The sequence below is a fragment of the Oncorhynchus mykiss genome, unplaced genomic scaffold (genome assembly GCF_013265735.2).
Source record: "Oncorhynchus mykiss isolate Arlee unplaced genomic scaffold, USDA_OmykA_1.1 un_scaffold_450, whole genome shotgun sequence".
Taxonomy (NCBI): Eukaryota; Metazoa; Chordata; class Actinopteri; order Salmoniformes; family Salmonidae; genus Oncorhynchus; species Oncorhynchus mykiss.
Window position 1 is genome coordinate 1 of NW_023493897.1, and position 13,193 is coordinate 13,193.

The 13,193-nt window shown below is 44.3% G+C and overlaps 30 non-coding genes and 6 pseudogenes across 30 annotated transcripts; all 36 read left to right on the plus strand.

Annotated features, from left to right (window-relative positions):
• The first annotated feature begins 39 nt into the window (after window positions 1–39).
• On the plus strand, window positions 40–158 carry LOC118957252. The gene has a single exon (XR_005046564.1). It is a non-coding gene; the product is annotated as a 5S ribosomal RNA (ribosomal RNA).
• Window positions 159–405: 247 nt separating this feature from the next.
• Window positions 406–524, plus strand: LOC118957363. The gene has a single exon (XR_005046675.1). It is a non-coding gene; the product is annotated as a 5S ribosomal RNA (ribosomal RNA).
• Window positions 525–771: 247 nt separating this feature from the next.
• LOC118957474 lies at window positions 772–890 on the plus strand. The gene has a single exon (XR_005046772.1). It is a non-coding gene; the product is annotated as a 5S ribosomal RNA (ribosomal RNA).
• A 247-nt stretch (window positions 891–1,137) lies between these two features.
• LOC118957492 lies at window positions 1,138–1,256 on the plus strand. The gene has a single exon (XR_005046783.1). It is a non-coding gene; the product is annotated as a 5S ribosomal RNA (ribosomal RNA).
• Window positions 1,257–1,503: 247 nt separating this feature from the next.
• On the plus strand, window positions 1,504–1,622 carry LOC118957503. Its single transcript, XR_005046794.1, has one exon. It is a non-coding gene; the product is annotated as a 5S ribosomal RNA (ribosomal RNA).
• Window positions 1,623–1,869: 247 nt separating this feature from the next.
• Window positions 1,870–1,988, plus strand: LOC118957258. The gene has a single exon (XR_005046570.1). It is a non-coding gene; the product is annotated as a 5S ribosomal RNA (ribosomal RNA).
• A 247-nt stretch (window positions 1,989–2,235) lies between these two features.
• On the plus strand, window positions 2,236–2,354 carry LOC118957269. The gene has a single exon (XR_005046581.1). It is a non-coding gene; the product is annotated as a 5S ribosomal RNA (ribosomal RNA).
• Window positions 2,355–2,601: 247 nt separating this feature from the next.
• Window positions 2,602–2,720, plus strand: LOC118957280. The gene has a single exon (XR_005046592.1). It is a non-coding gene; the product is annotated as a 5S ribosomal RNA (ribosomal RNA).
• Window positions 2,721–2,967: 247 nt separating this feature from the next.
• LOC118957291 lies at window positions 2,968–3,086 on the plus strand. Its single transcript, XR_005046603.1, has one exon. It is a non-coding gene; the product is annotated as a 5S ribosomal RNA (ribosomal RNA).
• A 247-nt stretch (window positions 3,087–3,333) lies between these two features.
• LOC118957302 lies at window positions 3,334–3,452 on the plus strand. The gene has a single exon (XR_005046614.1). It is a non-coding gene; the product is annotated as a 5S ribosomal RNA (ribosomal RNA).
• Window positions 3,453–3,699: 247 nt separating this feature from the next.
• On the plus strand, window positions 3,700–3,818 carry LOC118957313. The gene has a single exon (XR_005046625.1). It is a non-coding gene; the product is annotated as a 5S ribosomal RNA (ribosomal RNA).
• A 247-nt stretch (window positions 3,819–4,065) lies between these two features.
• On the plus strand, window positions 4,066–4,184 carry LOC118957324. The gene has a single exon (XR_005046636.1). It is a non-coding gene; the product is annotated as a 5S ribosomal RNA (ribosomal RNA).
• Window positions 4,185–4,431: 247 nt separating this feature from the next.
• On the plus strand, window positions 4,432–4,550 carry LOC118957335. Its single transcript, XR_005046647.1, has one exon. It is a non-coding gene; the product is annotated as a 5S ribosomal RNA (ribosomal RNA).
• A 247-nt stretch (window positions 4,551–4,797) lies between these two features.
• On the plus strand, window positions 4,798–4,916 carry LOC118957346. The gene has a single exon (XR_005046658.1). It is a non-coding gene; the product is annotated as a 5S ribosomal RNA (ribosomal RNA).
• Window positions 4,917–5,163: 247 nt separating this feature from the next.
• LOC118957357 lies at window positions 5,164–5,282 on the plus strand. Its single transcript, XR_005046669.1, has one exon. It is a non-coding gene; the product is annotated as a 5S ribosomal RNA (ribosomal RNA).
• A 247-nt stretch (window positions 5,283–5,529) lies between these two features.
• LOC118957369 lies at window positions 5,530–5,648 on the plus strand. Its single transcript, XR_005046681.1, has one exon. It is a non-coding gene; the product is annotated as a 5S ribosomal RNA (ribosomal RNA).
• A 247-nt stretch (window positions 5,649–5,895) lies between these two features.
• LOC118957380 lies at window positions 5,896–6,014 on the plus strand. Its single transcript, XR_005046692.1, has one exon. It is a non-coding gene; the product is annotated as a 5S ribosomal RNA (ribosomal RNA).
• Window positions 6,015–6,261: 247 nt separating this feature from the next.
• Window positions 6,262–6,380, plus strand: LOC118957391. Its single transcript, XR_005046703.1, has one exon. It is a non-coding gene; the product is annotated as a 5S ribosomal RNA (ribosomal RNA).
• A 247-nt stretch (window positions 6,381–6,627) lies between these two features.
• LOC118957402 lies at window positions 6,628–6,746 on the plus strand. Its single transcript, XR_005046714.1, has one exon. It is a non-coding gene; the product is annotated as a 5S ribosomal RNA (ribosomal RNA).
• Window positions 6,747–6,993: 247 nt separating this feature from the next.
• LOC118957413 lies at window positions 6,994–7,112 on the plus strand. Its single transcript, XR_005046725.1, has one exon. It is a non-coding gene; the product is annotated as a 5S ribosomal RNA (ribosomal RNA).
• Window positions 7,113–7,359: 247 nt separating this feature from the next.
• Window positions 7,360–7,478, plus strand: LOC118957424. Its single transcript, XR_005046736.1, has one exon. It is a non-coding gene; the product is annotated as a 5S ribosomal RNA (ribosomal RNA).
• A 247-nt stretch (window positions 7,479–7,725) lies between these two features.
• Window positions 7,726–7,844, plus strand: LOC118957435. The gene has a single exon (XR_005046747.1). It is a non-coding gene; the product is annotated as a 5S ribosomal RNA (ribosomal RNA).
• Window positions 7,845–8,091: 247 nt separating this feature from the next.
• LOC118957446 lies at window positions 8,092–8,210 on the plus strand. The gene has a single exon (XR_005046758.1). It is a non-coding gene; the product is annotated as a 5S ribosomal RNA (ribosomal RNA).
• Window positions 8,211–8,457: 247 nt separating this feature from the next.
• LOC118957477 lies at window positions 8,458–8,577 on the plus strand (annotated as a pseudogene).
• Window positions 8,578–8,824: 247 nt separating this feature from the next.
• LOC118957472 lies at window positions 8,825–8,943 on the plus strand (annotated as a pseudogene).
• A 250-nt stretch (window positions 8,944–9,193) lies between these two features.
• On the plus strand, window positions 9,194–9,315 carry LOC118957479 (annotated as a pseudogene).
• Window positions 9,316–9,575: 260 nt separating this feature from the next.
• Window positions 9,576–9,697, plus strand: LOC118957473 (annotated as a pseudogene).
• A 258-nt stretch (window positions 9,698–9,955) lies between these two features.
• On the plus strand, window positions 9,956–10,076 carry LOC118957476 (annotated as a pseudogene).
• Window positions 10,077–10,338: 262 nt separating this feature from the next.
• Window positions 10,339–10,459, plus strand: LOC118957464 (annotated as a pseudogene).
• Window positions 10,460–10,720: 261 nt separating this feature from the next.
• On the plus strand, window positions 10,721–10,839 carry LOC118957457. Its single transcript, XR_005046769.1, has one exon. It is a non-coding gene; the product is annotated as a 5S ribosomal RNA (ribosomal RNA).
• A 247-nt stretch (window positions 10,840–11,086) lies between these two features.
• Window positions 11,087–11,205, plus strand: LOC118957468. The gene has a single exon (XR_005046771.1). It is a non-coding gene; the product is annotated as a 5S ribosomal RNA (ribosomal RNA).
• Window positions 11,206–11,452: 247 nt separating this feature from the next.
• LOC118957480 lies at window positions 11,453–11,571 on the plus strand. Its single transcript, XR_005046773.1, has one exon. It is a non-coding gene; the product is annotated as a 5S ribosomal RNA (ribosomal RNA).
• Window positions 11,572–11,818: 247 nt separating this feature from the next.
• On the plus strand, window positions 11,819–11,937 carry LOC118957483. The gene has a single exon (XR_005046774.1). It is a non-coding gene; the product is annotated as a 5S ribosomal RNA (ribosomal RNA).
• Window positions 11,938–12,184: 247 nt separating this feature from the next.
• LOC118957484 lies at window positions 12,185–12,303 on the plus strand. Its single transcript, XR_005046775.1, has one exon. It is a non-coding gene; the product is annotated as a 5S ribosomal RNA (ribosomal RNA).
• A 247-nt stretch (window positions 12,304–12,550) lies between these two features.
• On the plus strand, window positions 12,551–12,669 carry LOC118957485. The gene has a single exon (XR_005046776.1). It is a non-coding gene; the product is annotated as a 5S ribosomal RNA (ribosomal RNA).
• A 247-nt stretch (window positions 12,670–12,916) lies between these two features.
• On the plus strand, window positions 12,917–13,035 carry LOC118957486. The gene has a single exon (XR_005046777.1). It is a non-coding gene; the product is annotated as a 5S ribosomal RNA (ribosomal RNA).
• The last annotated feature ends 158 nt before the right edge of the window (window positions 13,036–13,193 follow it).

The following is a 13,193-nucleotide window of genomic DNA, read 5'->3' on the forward strand; positions in this document are numbered from 1 at the left end:
CACTTTGACTTTACATAGTGCAGCAAGAGATTGTTTCTCGCTTACGGCCACACCGGCCTGAGTACGCCTGATCTCGTCTGATCTCGGAAGCTAAGCAGGGTCGGGCCTGGTTAGTACTTGGATGGGAGACCGCCTGGGAATACCAGGTGCTGTAAGCTTTTTGTCACTGCCTTGTGGAATTTCAACTCTTTGTCCGTTTTTTCCCACAAGGTTGAAATATGTGCCCTCGCTTTGAAATAAGTAAGCAAGGTTAGTTTGTATTTCATCCAACAATCTGTGCTACAGTATATGCAATTTCTTCCACTTTTTGAGTGACACAAAGATGCTTATCTAAATGGTGAAAATGCAACAGCTGTTAATCAGGCTCACTTTGACTTTACATAGTGCAGCAAGAGATTGTTTCTCGCTTACGGCCACACCGGCCTGAGTACGCCTGATCTCGTCTGATCTCGGAAGCTAAGCAGGGTCGGGCCTGGTTAGTACTTGGATGGGAGACCGCCTGGGAATACCAGGTGCTGTAAGCTTTTTGTCACTGCCTTGTGGAATTTCAACTCTTTGTCCGTTTTTTCCCACAAGGTTGAAATATGTGCCCTCGCTTTGAAATAAGTAAGCAAGGTTAGTTTGTATTTCATCCAACAATCTGTGCTACAGTATATGCAATTTCTTCCACTTTTTGAGTGACACAAAGATGCTTATCTAAATGGTGAAAATGCAACAGCTGTTAATCAGGCTCACTTTGACTTTACATAGTGCAGCAAGAGATTGTTTCTCGCTTACGGCCACACCGGCCTGAGTACGCCTGATCTCGTCTGATCTCGGAAGCTAAGCAGGGTCGGGCCTGGTTAGTACTTGGATGGGAGACCGCCTGGGAATACCAGGTGCTGTAAGCTTTTTGTCACTGCCTTGTGGAATTTCAACTCTTTGTCCGTTTTTTCCCACAAGGTTGAAATATGTGCCCTCGCTTTGAAATAAGTAAGCAAGGTTAGTTTGTATTTCATCCAACAATCTGTGCTACAGTATATGCAATTTCTTCCACTTTTTGAGTGACACAAAGATGCTTATCTAAATGGTGAAAATGCAACAGCTGTTAATCAGGCTCACTTTGACTTTACATAGTGCAGCAAGAGATTGTTTCTCGCTTACGGCCACACCGGCCTGAGTACGCCTGATCTCGTCTGATCTCGGAAGCTAAGCAGGGTCGGGCCTGGTTAGTACTTGGATGGGAGACCGCCTGGGAATACCAGGTGCTGTAAGCTTTTTGTCACTGCCTTGTGGAATTTCAACTCTTTGTCCGTTTTTTCCCACAAGGTTGAAATATGTGCCCTCGCTTTGAAATAAGTAAGCAAGGTTAGTTTGTATTTCATCCAACAATCTGTGCTACAGTATATGCAATTTCTTCCACTTTTTGAGTGACACAAAGATGCTTATCTAAATGGTGAAAATGCAACAGCTGTTAATCAGGCTCACTTTGACTTTACATAGTGCAGCAAGAGATTGTTTCTCGCTTACGGCCACACCGGCCTGAGTACGCCTGATCTCGTCTGATCTCGGAAGCTAAGCAGGGTCGGGCCTGGTTAGTACTTGGATGGGAGACCGCCTGGGAATACCAGGTGCTGTAAGCTTTTTGTCACTGCCTTGTGGAATTTCAACTCTTTGTCCGTTTTTTCCCACAAGGTTGAAATATGTGCCCTCGCTTTGAAATAAGTAAGCAAGGTTAGTTTGTATTTCATCCAACAATCTGTGCTACAGTATATGCAATTTCTTCCACTTTTTGAGTGACACAAAGATGCTTATCTAAATGGTGAAAATGCAACAGCTGTTAATCAGGCTCACTTTGACTTTACATAGTGCAGCAAGAGATTGTTTCTCGCTTACGGCCACACCGGCCTGAGTACGCCTGATCTCGTCTGATCTCGGAAGCTAAGCAGGGTCGGGCCTGGTTAGTACTTGGATGGGAGACCGCCTGGGAATACCAGGTGCTGTAAGCTTTTTGTCACTGCCTTGTGGAATTTCAACTCTTTGTCCGTTTTTTCCCACAAGGTTGAAATATGTGCCCTCGCTTTGAAATAAGTAAGCAAGGTTAGTTTGTATTTCATCCAACAATCTGTGCTACAGTATATGCAATTTCTTCCACTTTTTGAGTGACACAAAGATGCTTATCTAAATGGTGAAAATGCAACAGCTGTTAATCAGGCTCACTTTGACTTTACATAGTGCAGCAAGAGATTGTTTCTCGCTTACGGCCACACCGGCCTGAGTACGCCTGATCTCGTCTGATCTCGGAAGCTAAGCAGGGTCGGGCCTGGTTAGTACTTGGATGGGAGACCGCCTGGGAATACCAGGTGCTGTAAGCTTTTTGTCACTGCCTTGTGGAATTTCAACTCTTTGTCCGTTTTTTCCCACAAGGTTGAAATATGTGCCCTCGCTTTGAAATAAGTAAGCAAGGTTAGTTTGTATTTCATCCAACAATCTGTGCTACAGTATATGCAATTTCTTCCACTTTTTGAGTGACACAAAGATGCTTATCTAAATGGTGAAAATGCAACAGCTGTTAATCAGGCTCACTTTGACTTTACATAGTGCAGCAAGAGATTGTTTCTCGCTTACGGCCACACCGGCCTGAGTACGCCTGATCTCGTCTGATCTCGGAAGCTAAGCAGGGTCGGGCCTGGTTAGTACTTGGATGGGAGACCGCCTGGGAATACCAGGTGCTGTAAGCTTTTTGTCACTGCCTTGTGGAATTTCAACTCTTTGTCCGTTTTTTCCCACAAGGTTGAAATATGTGCCCTCGCTTTGAAATAAGTAAGCAAGGTTAGTTTGTATTTCATCCAACAATCTGTGCTACAGTATATGCAATTTCTTCCACTTTTTGAGTGACACAAAGATGCTTATCTAAATGGTGAAAATGCAACAGCTGTTAATCAGGCTCACTTTGACTTTACATAGTGCAGCAAGAGATTGTTTCTCGCTTACGGCCACACCGGCCTGAGTACGCCTGATCTCGTCTGATCTCGGAAGCTAAGCAGGGTCGGGCCTGGTTAGTACTTGGATGGGAGACCGCCTGGGAATACCAGGTGCTGTAAGCTTTTTGTCACTGCCTTGTGGAATTTCAACTCTTTGTCCGTTTTTTCCCACAAGGTTGAAATATGTGCCCTCGCTTTGAAATAAGTAAGCAAGGTTAGTTTGTATTTCATCCAACAATCTGTGCTACAGTATATGCAATTTCTTCCACTTTTTGAGTGACACAAAGATGCTTATCTAAATGGTGAAAATGCAACAGCTGTTAATCAGGCTCACTTTGACTTTACATAGTGCAGCAAGAGATTGTTTCTCGCTTACGGCCACACCGGCCTGAGTACGCCTGATCTCGTCTGATCTCGGAAGCTAAGCAGGGTCGGGCCTGGTTAGTACTTGGATGGGAGACCGCCTGGGAATACCAGGTGCTGTAAGCTTTTTGTCACTGCCTTGTGGAATTTCAACTCTTTGTCCGTTTTTTCCCACAAGGTTGAAATATGTGCCCTCGCTTTGAAATAAGTAAGCAAGGTTAGTTTGTATTTCATCCAACAATCTGTGCTACAGTATATGCAATTTCTTCCACTTTTTGAGTGACACAAAGATGCTTATCTAAATGGTGAAAATGCAACAGCTGTTAATCAGGCTCACTTTGACTTTACATAGTGCAGCAAGAGATTGTTTCTCGCTTACGGCCACACCGGCCTGAGTACGCCTGATCTCGTCTGATCTCGGAAGCTAAGCAGGGTCGGGCCTGGTTAGTACTTGGATGGGAGACCGCCTGGGAATACCAGGTGCTGTAAGCTTTTTGTCACTGCCTTGTGGAATTTCAACTCTTTGTCCGTTTTTTCCCACAAGGTTGAAATATGTGCCCTCGCTTTGAAATAAGTAAGCAAGGTTAGTTTGTATTTCATCCAACAATCTGTGCTACAGTATATGCAATTTCTTCCACTTTTTGAGTGACACAAAGATGCTTATCTAAATGGTGAAAATGCAACAGCTGTTAATCAGGCTCACTTTGACTTTACATAGTGCAGCAAGAGATTGTTTCTCGCTTACGGCCACACCGGCCTGAGTACGCCTGATCTCGTCTGATCTCGGAAGCTAAGCAGGGTCGGGCCTGGTTAGTACTTGGATGGGAGACCGCCTGGGAATACCAGGTGCTGTAAGCTTTTTGTCACTGCCTTGTGGAATTTCAACTCTTTGTCCGTTTTTTCCCACAAGGTTGAAATATGTGCCCTCGCTTTGAAATAAGTAAGCAAGGTTAGTTTGTATTTCATCCAACAATCTGTGCTACAGTATATGCAATTTCTTCCACTTTTTGAGTGACACAAAGATGCTTATCTAAATGGTGAAAATGCAACAGCTGTTAATCAGGCTCACTTTGACTTTACATAGTGCAGCAAGAGATTGTTTCTCGCTTACGGCCACACCGGCCTGAGTACGCCTGATCTCGTCTGATCTCGGAAGCTAAGCAGGGTCGGGCCTGGTTAGTACTTGGATGGGAGACCGCCTGGGAATACCAGGTGCTGTAAGCTTTTTGTCACTGCCTTGTGGAATTTCAACTCTTTGTCCGTTTTTTCCCACAAGGTTGAAATATGTGCCCTCGCTTTGAAATAAGTAAGCAAGGTTAGTTTGTATTTCATCCAACAATCTGTGCTACAGTATATGCAATTTCTTCCACTTTTTGAGTGACACAAAGATGCTTATCTAAATGGTGAAAATGCAACAGCTGTTAATCAGGCTCACTTTGACTTTACATAGTGCAGCAAGAGATTGTTTCTCGCTTACGGCCACACCGGCCTGAGTACGCCTGATCTCGTCTGATCTCGGAAGCTAAGCAGGGTCGGGCCTGGTTAGTACTTGGATGGGAGACCGCCTGGGAATACCAGGTGCTGTAAGCTTTTTGTCACTGCCTTGTGGAATTTCAACTCTTTGTCCGTTTTTTCCCACAAGGTTGAAATATGTGCCCTCGCTTTGAAATAAGTAAGCAAGGTTAGTTTGTATTTCATCCAACAATCTGTGCTACAGTATATGCAATTTCTTCCACTTTTTGAGTGACACAAAGATGCTTATCTAAATGGTGAAAATGCAACAGCTGTTAATCAGGCTCACTTTGACTTTACATAGTGCAGCAAGAGATTGTTTCTCGCTTACGGCCACACCGGCCTGAGTACGCCTGATCTCGTCTGATCTCGGAAGCTAAGCAGGGTCGGGCCTGGTTAGTACTTGGATGGGAGACCGCCTGGGAATACCAGGTGCTGTAAGCTTTTTGTCACTGCCTTGTGGAATTTCAACTCTTTGTCCGTTTTTTCCCACAAGGTTGAAATATGTGCCCTCGCTTTGAAATAAGTAAGCAAGGTTAGTTTGTATTTCATCCAACAATCTGTGCTACAGTATATGCAATTTCTTCCACTTTTTGAGTGACACAAAGATGCTTATCTAAATGGTGAAAATGCAACAGCTGTTAATCAGGCTCACTTTGACTTTACATAGTGCAGCAAGAGATTGTTTCTCGCTTACGGCCACACCGGCCTGAGTACGCCTGATCTCGTCTGATCTCGGAAGCTAAGCAGGGTCGGGCCTGGTTAGTACTTGGATGGGAGACCGCCTGGGAATACCAGGTGCTGTAAGCTTTTTGTCACTGCCTTGTGGAATTTCAACTCTTTGTCCGTTTTTTCCCACAAGGTTGAAATATGTGCCCTCGCTTTGAAATAAGTAAGCAAGGTTAGTTTGTATTTCATCCAACAATCTGTGCTACAGTATATGCAATTTCTTCCACTTTTTGAGTGACACAAAGATGCTTATCTAAATGGTGAAAATGCAACAGCTGTTAATCAGGCTCACTTTGACTTTACATAGTGCAGCAAGAGATTGTTTCTCGCTTACGGCCACACCGGCCTGAGTACGCCTGATCTCGTCTGATCTCGGAAGCTAAGCAGGGTCGGGCCTGGTTAGTACTTGGATGGGAGACCGCCTGGGAATACCAGGTGCTGTAAGCTTTTTGTCACTGCCTTGTGGAATTTCAACTCTTTGTCCGTTTTTTCCCACAAGGTTGAAATATGTGCCCTCGCTTTGAAATAAGTAAGCAAGGTTAGTTTGTATTTCATCCAACAATCTGTGCTACAGTATATGCAATTTCTTCCACTTTTTGAGTGACACAAAGATGCTTATCTAAATGGTGAAAATGCAACAGCTGTTAATCAGGCTCACTTTGACTTTACATAGTGCAGCAAGAGATTGTTTCTCGCTTACGGCCACACCGGCCTGAGTACGCCTGATCTCGTCTGATCTCGGAAGCTAAGCAGGGTCGGGCCTGGTTAGTACTTGGATGGGAGACCGCCTGGGAATACCAGGTGCTGTAAGCTTTTTGTCACTGCCTTGTGGAATTTCAACTCTTTGTCCGTTTTTTCCCACAAGGTTGAAATATGTGCCCTCGCTTTGAAATAAGTAAGCAAGGTTAGTTTGTATTTCATCCAACAATCTGTGCTACAGTATATGCAATTTCTTCCACTTTTTGAGTGACACAAAGATGCTTATCTAAATGGTGAAAATGCAACAGCTGTTAATCAGGCTCACTTTGACTTTACATAGTGCAGCAAGAGATTGTTTCTCGCTTACGGCCACACCGGCCTGAGTACGCCTGATCTCGTCTGATCTCGGAAGCTAAGCAGGGTCGGGCCTGGTTAGTACTTGGATGGGAGACCGCCTGGGAATACCAGGTGCTGTAAGCTTTTTGTCACTGCCTTGTGGAATTTCAACTCTTTGTCCGTTTTTTCCCACAAGGTTGAAATATGTGCCCTCGCTTTGAAATAAGTAAGCAAGGTTAGTTTGTATTTCATCCAACAATCTGTGCTACAGTATATGCAATTTCTTCCACTTTTTGAGTGACACAAAGATGCTTATCTAAATGGTGAAAATGCAACAGCTGTTAATCAGGCTCACTTTGACTTTACATAGTGCAGCAAGAGATTGTTTCTCGCTTACGGCCACACCGGCCTGAGTACGCCTGATCTCGTCTGATCTCGGAAGCTAAGCAGGGTCGGGCCTGGTTAGTACTTGGATGGGAGACCGCCTGGGAATACCAGGTGCTGTAAGCTTTTTGTCACTGCCTTGTGGAATTTCAACTCTTTGTCCGTTTTTTCCCACAAGGTTGAAATATGTGCCCTCGCTTTGAAATAAGTAAGCAAGGTTAGTTTGTATTTCATCCAACAATCTGTGCTACAGTATATGCAATTTCTTCCACTTTTTGAGTGACACAAAGATGCTTATCTAAATGGTGAAAATGCAACAGCTGTTAATCAGGCTCACTTTGACTTTACATAGTGCAGCAAGAGATTGTTTCTCGCTTACGGCCACACCGGCCTGAGTACGCCTGATCTCGTCTGATCTCGGAAGCTAAGCAGGGTCGGGCCTGGTTAGTACTTGGATGGGAGACCGCCTGGGAATACCAGGTGCTGTAAGCTTTTTGTCACTGCCTTGTGGAATTTCAACTCTTTGTCCGTTTTTTCCCACAAGGTTGAAATATGTGCCCTCGCTTTGAAATAAGTAAGCAAGGTTAGTTTGTATTTCATCCAACAATCTGTGCTACAGTATATGCAATTTCTTCCACTTTTTGAGTGACACAAAGATGCTTATCTAAATGGTGAAAATGCAACAGCTGTTAATCAGGCTCACTTTGACTTTACATAGTGCAGCAAGAGATTGTTTCTCGCTTACGGCCACACCGGCCTGAGTACGCCTGATCTCGTCTGATCTCGGAAGCTAAGCAGGGTCGGGCCTGGTTAGTACTTGGATGGGAGACCGCCTGGGAATACCAGGTGCTGTAAGCTTTTTGTCACTGCCTTGTGGAATTTCAACTCTTTGTCCGTTTTTTCCCACAAGGTTGAAATATGTGCCCTCGCTTTGAAATAAGTAAGCAAGGTTAGTTTGTATTTCATCCAACAATCTGTGCTACAGTATATGCAATTTCTTCCACTTTTTGAGTGACACAAAGATGCTTATCTAAATGGTGAAAATGCAACAGCTGTTAATCAGGCTCACTTTGACTTTACATAGTGCAGCAAGAGATTGTTTCTCGCTTACGGCCACACCGGCCTGAGTACGCCTGATCTCGTCTGATCTCGGAAGCTAAGCAGGGTCGGGCCTGGTTAGTACTTGGATGGGAGACCGCCTGGGAATACCAGGTGCTGTAAGCTTTTTGTCACTGCCTTGTGGAATTTCAACTCTTTGTCCGTTTTTTCCCACAAGGTTGAAATATGTGCCCTCGCTTTGAAATAAGTAAGCAAGGTTAGTTTGTATTTCATCCAACAATCTGTGCTACAGTATATGCAATTTCTTCCACTTTTTGAGTGACACAAAGATGCTTATCTAAATGGTGAAAATGCAACAGCTGTTAATCAGGCTCACTTTGACTTTACATAGTGCAGCAAGAGATTGTTTCTCGCTTACGGCCACACCGGCCTGAGTACGCCTGATCTCGTCTGATCTCGGAAGCTAAGCAGGGTCGGGGCCTGGTTAGTACTGGATGTGGAGACCGCCTGGGAATACCAGGTGCTGTAAGCTTTTTGTCACTGCTTGTGGAATTTCAACTCTTTGTCCGTTTTTTCCCACAAGGTTTGAATATGTGCCCTCGCTTTGAAATAAGTAGCAAGGTTAAGTTTGTATTTCCTCAACAATCTGTGCTACAGTATATGCAATTTCTTCCACTTTTATTGAGTGACACAAAGATGCTTATCTAAATGGTGAAAATGCAACAGCTGTTAATCAGGCTCACTTTGACTTTACATAGTGCAGCAAGAGATTGTTTCTCGCTTACGGCCACACCGGCCTGAGTACAGCCTGATCTCGTCTGATCTCGGAAGCTAAGCAGGGTCGGCCTGGTTAGTACTTGGATGGGAGACCGCCTGGGAATACCAGGTGCTGTAAGCTTTTTGTCACTGCCTTGTGGAATTTCAACTCTTTGTCCGTTTTTTCCCACAAGGTTGAAATATGTGCCCTCGGCTTTGAAATAAGTAAGCAAGGTTAGTTTGTATTTCATCCAACAATCCTGTGCTACAGTATATGCAATTTCTTCCACTTTTTGAGTGACACCAAGATGCTTATTCTAAATGGTGAAAATGCAACAGCTGTTAATCAGGCTCACTTTGACTTTACATAGTGCAGCAAGAGATTGTTTCTCGCTTACCGGCCCACACCGGCCTGAGTACGCCTGATCTCGTCTGATCTCGGAAGCTAAGCAGGGTCGGGCCTGGTTAGTACTTGGATGGGAGACCGCACTGGGAATACCAGGTGCTGTAAGCTTTTTGTCACTGCCTTGTGGAATTTCAACTCTTTGTCCGTTTTTTTCCCACAAGGTTGAAATATGTTGCCCTCGCTTTGAATAAGTAAGCAAGGTTAGTTTGTATTTCATCCAACAATTCTGCGATTATGGGCTATACAGTATATGCAATTTCTTCCACTTTTGAGTGACACAAAGATGCTTATCTAAATGGTGAAAATGCAACAGCTGTTAATCAGGCTCACTTTGACTTTACATAGTGCAGCAGAGAGATTGATTTCTCGCTTACGGCCACACCGGGCCTGAGTACGCCTGATCTCGTCTGAATGCTCGGAAGCTAAGCAGGGTCGGGCCTGGTTAGTACTTGGATGGGAGACCGCCTGGGAATACCAGGTGCTGTAAGCTTTTTGTCACTGCCTTGTGGAATTTCAACTCTTTGTCCGTTTTTTTCCCACAAGGTTGAAATATGTGCCCTCCGCTTTGAAATAAGTAAAGCAAGGTTAGTTTGTATTTCATCCAACAATCTGTGCTATTGGCTACAGTATATGCAAGTTCTTCCACTTTTTGAGTGACACAAAGAGGCTTATCTAACATGGTGAAAATGCAACAGCTGTTAATCAGGCTCACTTTGACTTTACATAGTGCAGCAAGAGATTGTTTCTCGCTTACGGCCCACACCGGCCTGAGTACGCCTGATCTCGTCTGATCTCGGAAGCTAAGCAGGGTCGGGCCTGGTTAGTACTTGGATGGGAGACCGCCTGGGGAATACCAGGTGCTGTACGCTTTTTGTCACTGCCTTGTGGAATTTCAACTCTTGTCCGTTTTTTCCCACAAGGTTGAAATTATGTGCCCTCAGCTTTGAAATAAGTAAGCAAGGTTAGTTTGTATTTCATCCAACAATCTGTGCTACAAATTATGGCTACAGTATATGCAATTTCTTCCACTTTTTGAGTGACACAAAGATGCTTATCTAAATGGTGAAAATGCAACAGCTGTTAATCAGGCTCACTTTGACTTTACATAGTGCAGCAAGAGATTGTTTTCTCGCTTACGGCCACACCGGCCTGAGTACGCCTGATCTCGTCTGATCTCGGAAGCTAAGCAGAGGGTCGGGCCTGGTTAGTACTTGGATGGGAGACCGCCTGGGAATACCAGGTGCTGTAAGCTTTTTGTCACTGCCTTGTGGAATTTCAACTCTATTGTCCGTTTTTCCCACAAGGTTGAAATATGTGCCCATCGCTTTGAAATAAGTAAGCAAGTTTAGTTTGTATTTCATCCAACAATCTGTGCTACAAATTATGGCTACAGTATATGCAATTTCTTCCACTTTTTGAGTGACACAAAGATGCTTATCTAAATGGTGAAAATGCAACAGCTGTTAATCAGGCTCACTTTGACTTTACATAGTGCAGCAAGAGATTGTTTCTCGCTTACGGCCACACCGGCCTGAGTACGCCTGATCTCGTCTGATCTCGGAAGCTAAGCAGGGTCGGGCCTGGTTAGTACTTGGATGGGAGACCGCCTGGGAATACCAGGTGCTGTAAGCTTTTTGTCACTGCCTTGTGGAATTTCAACTCTTTGTCCGTTTTTTCCCACAAGGTTGAAATATGTGCCCTCGCTTTGAAATAAGTAAGCAAGGTTAGTTTGTATTTCATCCAACAATCTGTGCTACAGTATATGCAATTTCTTCCACTTTTTGAGTGACACAAAGATGCTTATCTAAATGGTGAAAATGCAACAGCTGTTAATCAGGCTCACTTTGACTTTACATAGTGCAGCAAGAGATTGTTTCTCGCTTACGGCCACACCGGCCTGAGTACGCCTGATCTCGTCTGATCTCGGAAGCTAAGCAGGGTCGGGCCTGGTTAGTACTTGGATGGGAGACCGCCTGGGAATACCAGGTGCTGTAAGCTTTTTGTCACTGCCTTGTGGAATTTCAACTCTTTGTCCGTTTTTTCCCACAAGGTTGAAATATGTGCCCTCGCTTTGAAATAAGTAAGCAAGGTTAGTTTGTATTTCATCCAACAATCTGTGCTACAGTATATGCAATTTCTTCCACTTTTTGAGTGACACAAAGATGCTTATCTAAATGGTGAAAATGCAACAGCTGTTAATCAGGCTCACTTTGACTTTACATAGTGCAGCAAGAGATTGTTTCTCGCTTACGGCCACACCGGCCTGAGTACGCCTGATCTCGTCTGATCTCGGAAGCTAAGCAGGGTCGGGCCTGGTTAGTACTTGGATGGGAGACCGCCTGGGAATACCAGGTGCTGTAAGCTTTTTGTCACTGCCTTGTGGAATTTCAACTCTTTGTCCGTTTTTTCCCACAAGGTTGAAATATGTGCCCTCGCTTTGAAATAAGTAAGCAAGGTTAGTTTGTATTTCATCCAACAATCTGTGCTACAGTATATGCAATTTCTTCCACTTTTTGAGTGACACAAAGATGCTTATCTAAATGGTGAAAATGCAACAGCTGTTAATCAGGCTCACTTTGACTTTACATAGTGCAGCAAGAGATTGTTTCTCGCTTACGGCCACACCGGCCTGAGTACGCCTGATCTCGTCTGATCTCGGAAGCTAAGCAGGGTCGGGCCTGGTTAGTACTTGGATGGGAGACCGCCTGGGAATACCAGGTGCTGTAAGCTTTTTGTCACTGCCTTGTGGAATTTCAACTCTTTGTCCGTTTTTTCCCACAAGGTTGAAATATGTGCCCTCGCTTTGAAATAAGTAAGCAAGGTTAGTTTGTATTTCATCCAACAATCTGTGCTACAGTATATGCAATTTCTTCCACTTTTTGAGTGACACAAAGATGCTTATCTAAATGGTGAAAATGCAACAGCTGTTAATCAGGCTCACTTTGACTTTACATAGTGCAGCAAGAGATTGTTTCTCGCTTACGGCCACACCGGCCTGAGTACGCCTGATCTCGTCTGATCTCGGAAGCTAAGCAGGGTCGGGCCTGGTTAGTACTTGGATGGGAGACCGCCTGGGAATACCAGGTGCTGTAAGCTTTTTGTCACTGCCTTGTGGAATTTCAACTCTTTGTCCGTTTTTTCCCACAAGGTTGAAATATGTGCCCTCGCTTTGAAATAAGTAAGCAAGGTTAGTTTGTATTTCATCCAACAATCTGTGCTACAGTATATGCAATTTCTTCCACTTTTTGAGTGACACAAAGATGCTTATCTAAATGGTGAAAATGCAACAGCTGTTAATCAGGCTCACTTTGACTTTACATAGTGCAGCAAGAGATTGTTTCTCGCTTACGGCCACACCGGCCTGAGTACGCCTGATCTCGTCTGATCTCGGAAGCTAAGCAGGGTCGGGCCTGGTTAGTACTTGGATGGGAGACCGCCTGGGAATACCAGGTGCTGTAAGCTTTTTGTCACTGCCTTGTGGAATTTCAACTCTTTGTCCGTTTTTTCCCACAAGGTTGAAATATGTGCCCTCGCTTTGAAATAAGTAAGCAAGGTTAGTTTGTATTTCATCCAACAATCTGTGCTACAGTATATGCAATTTCTTCCACTTTTTGAGTGACACAAAGATGCTTATCTAAATGGTGAAAATGCAACAGCTGTTAATCAGGCTCACTTTGACTTTACATAGTGCAGCAAGAGATTGTTTCTCGCTTACGGCCACACCGGCCTGAGTACGCCTGATCTCGTCTGATCTCGGAAGCTAAGCAGGGTCGGGCCTGGTTAGTACTTGGATGGGAGACCGCCTGGGAATACCAGGTGCTGTAAGCTTTTTGTCACTGCCTTGTGGAATTTCAACTCTTTGTCCGTTTTTTCCCACAAGGTTGAAATATGTGCCCTCGCTTTGAAATAAGTAAGCAAGGTTAGTTTGTATTTCATCCAACAATCTGTGCTACAGTATATGCAATTTCTTCCACTTTTTGAGTGAC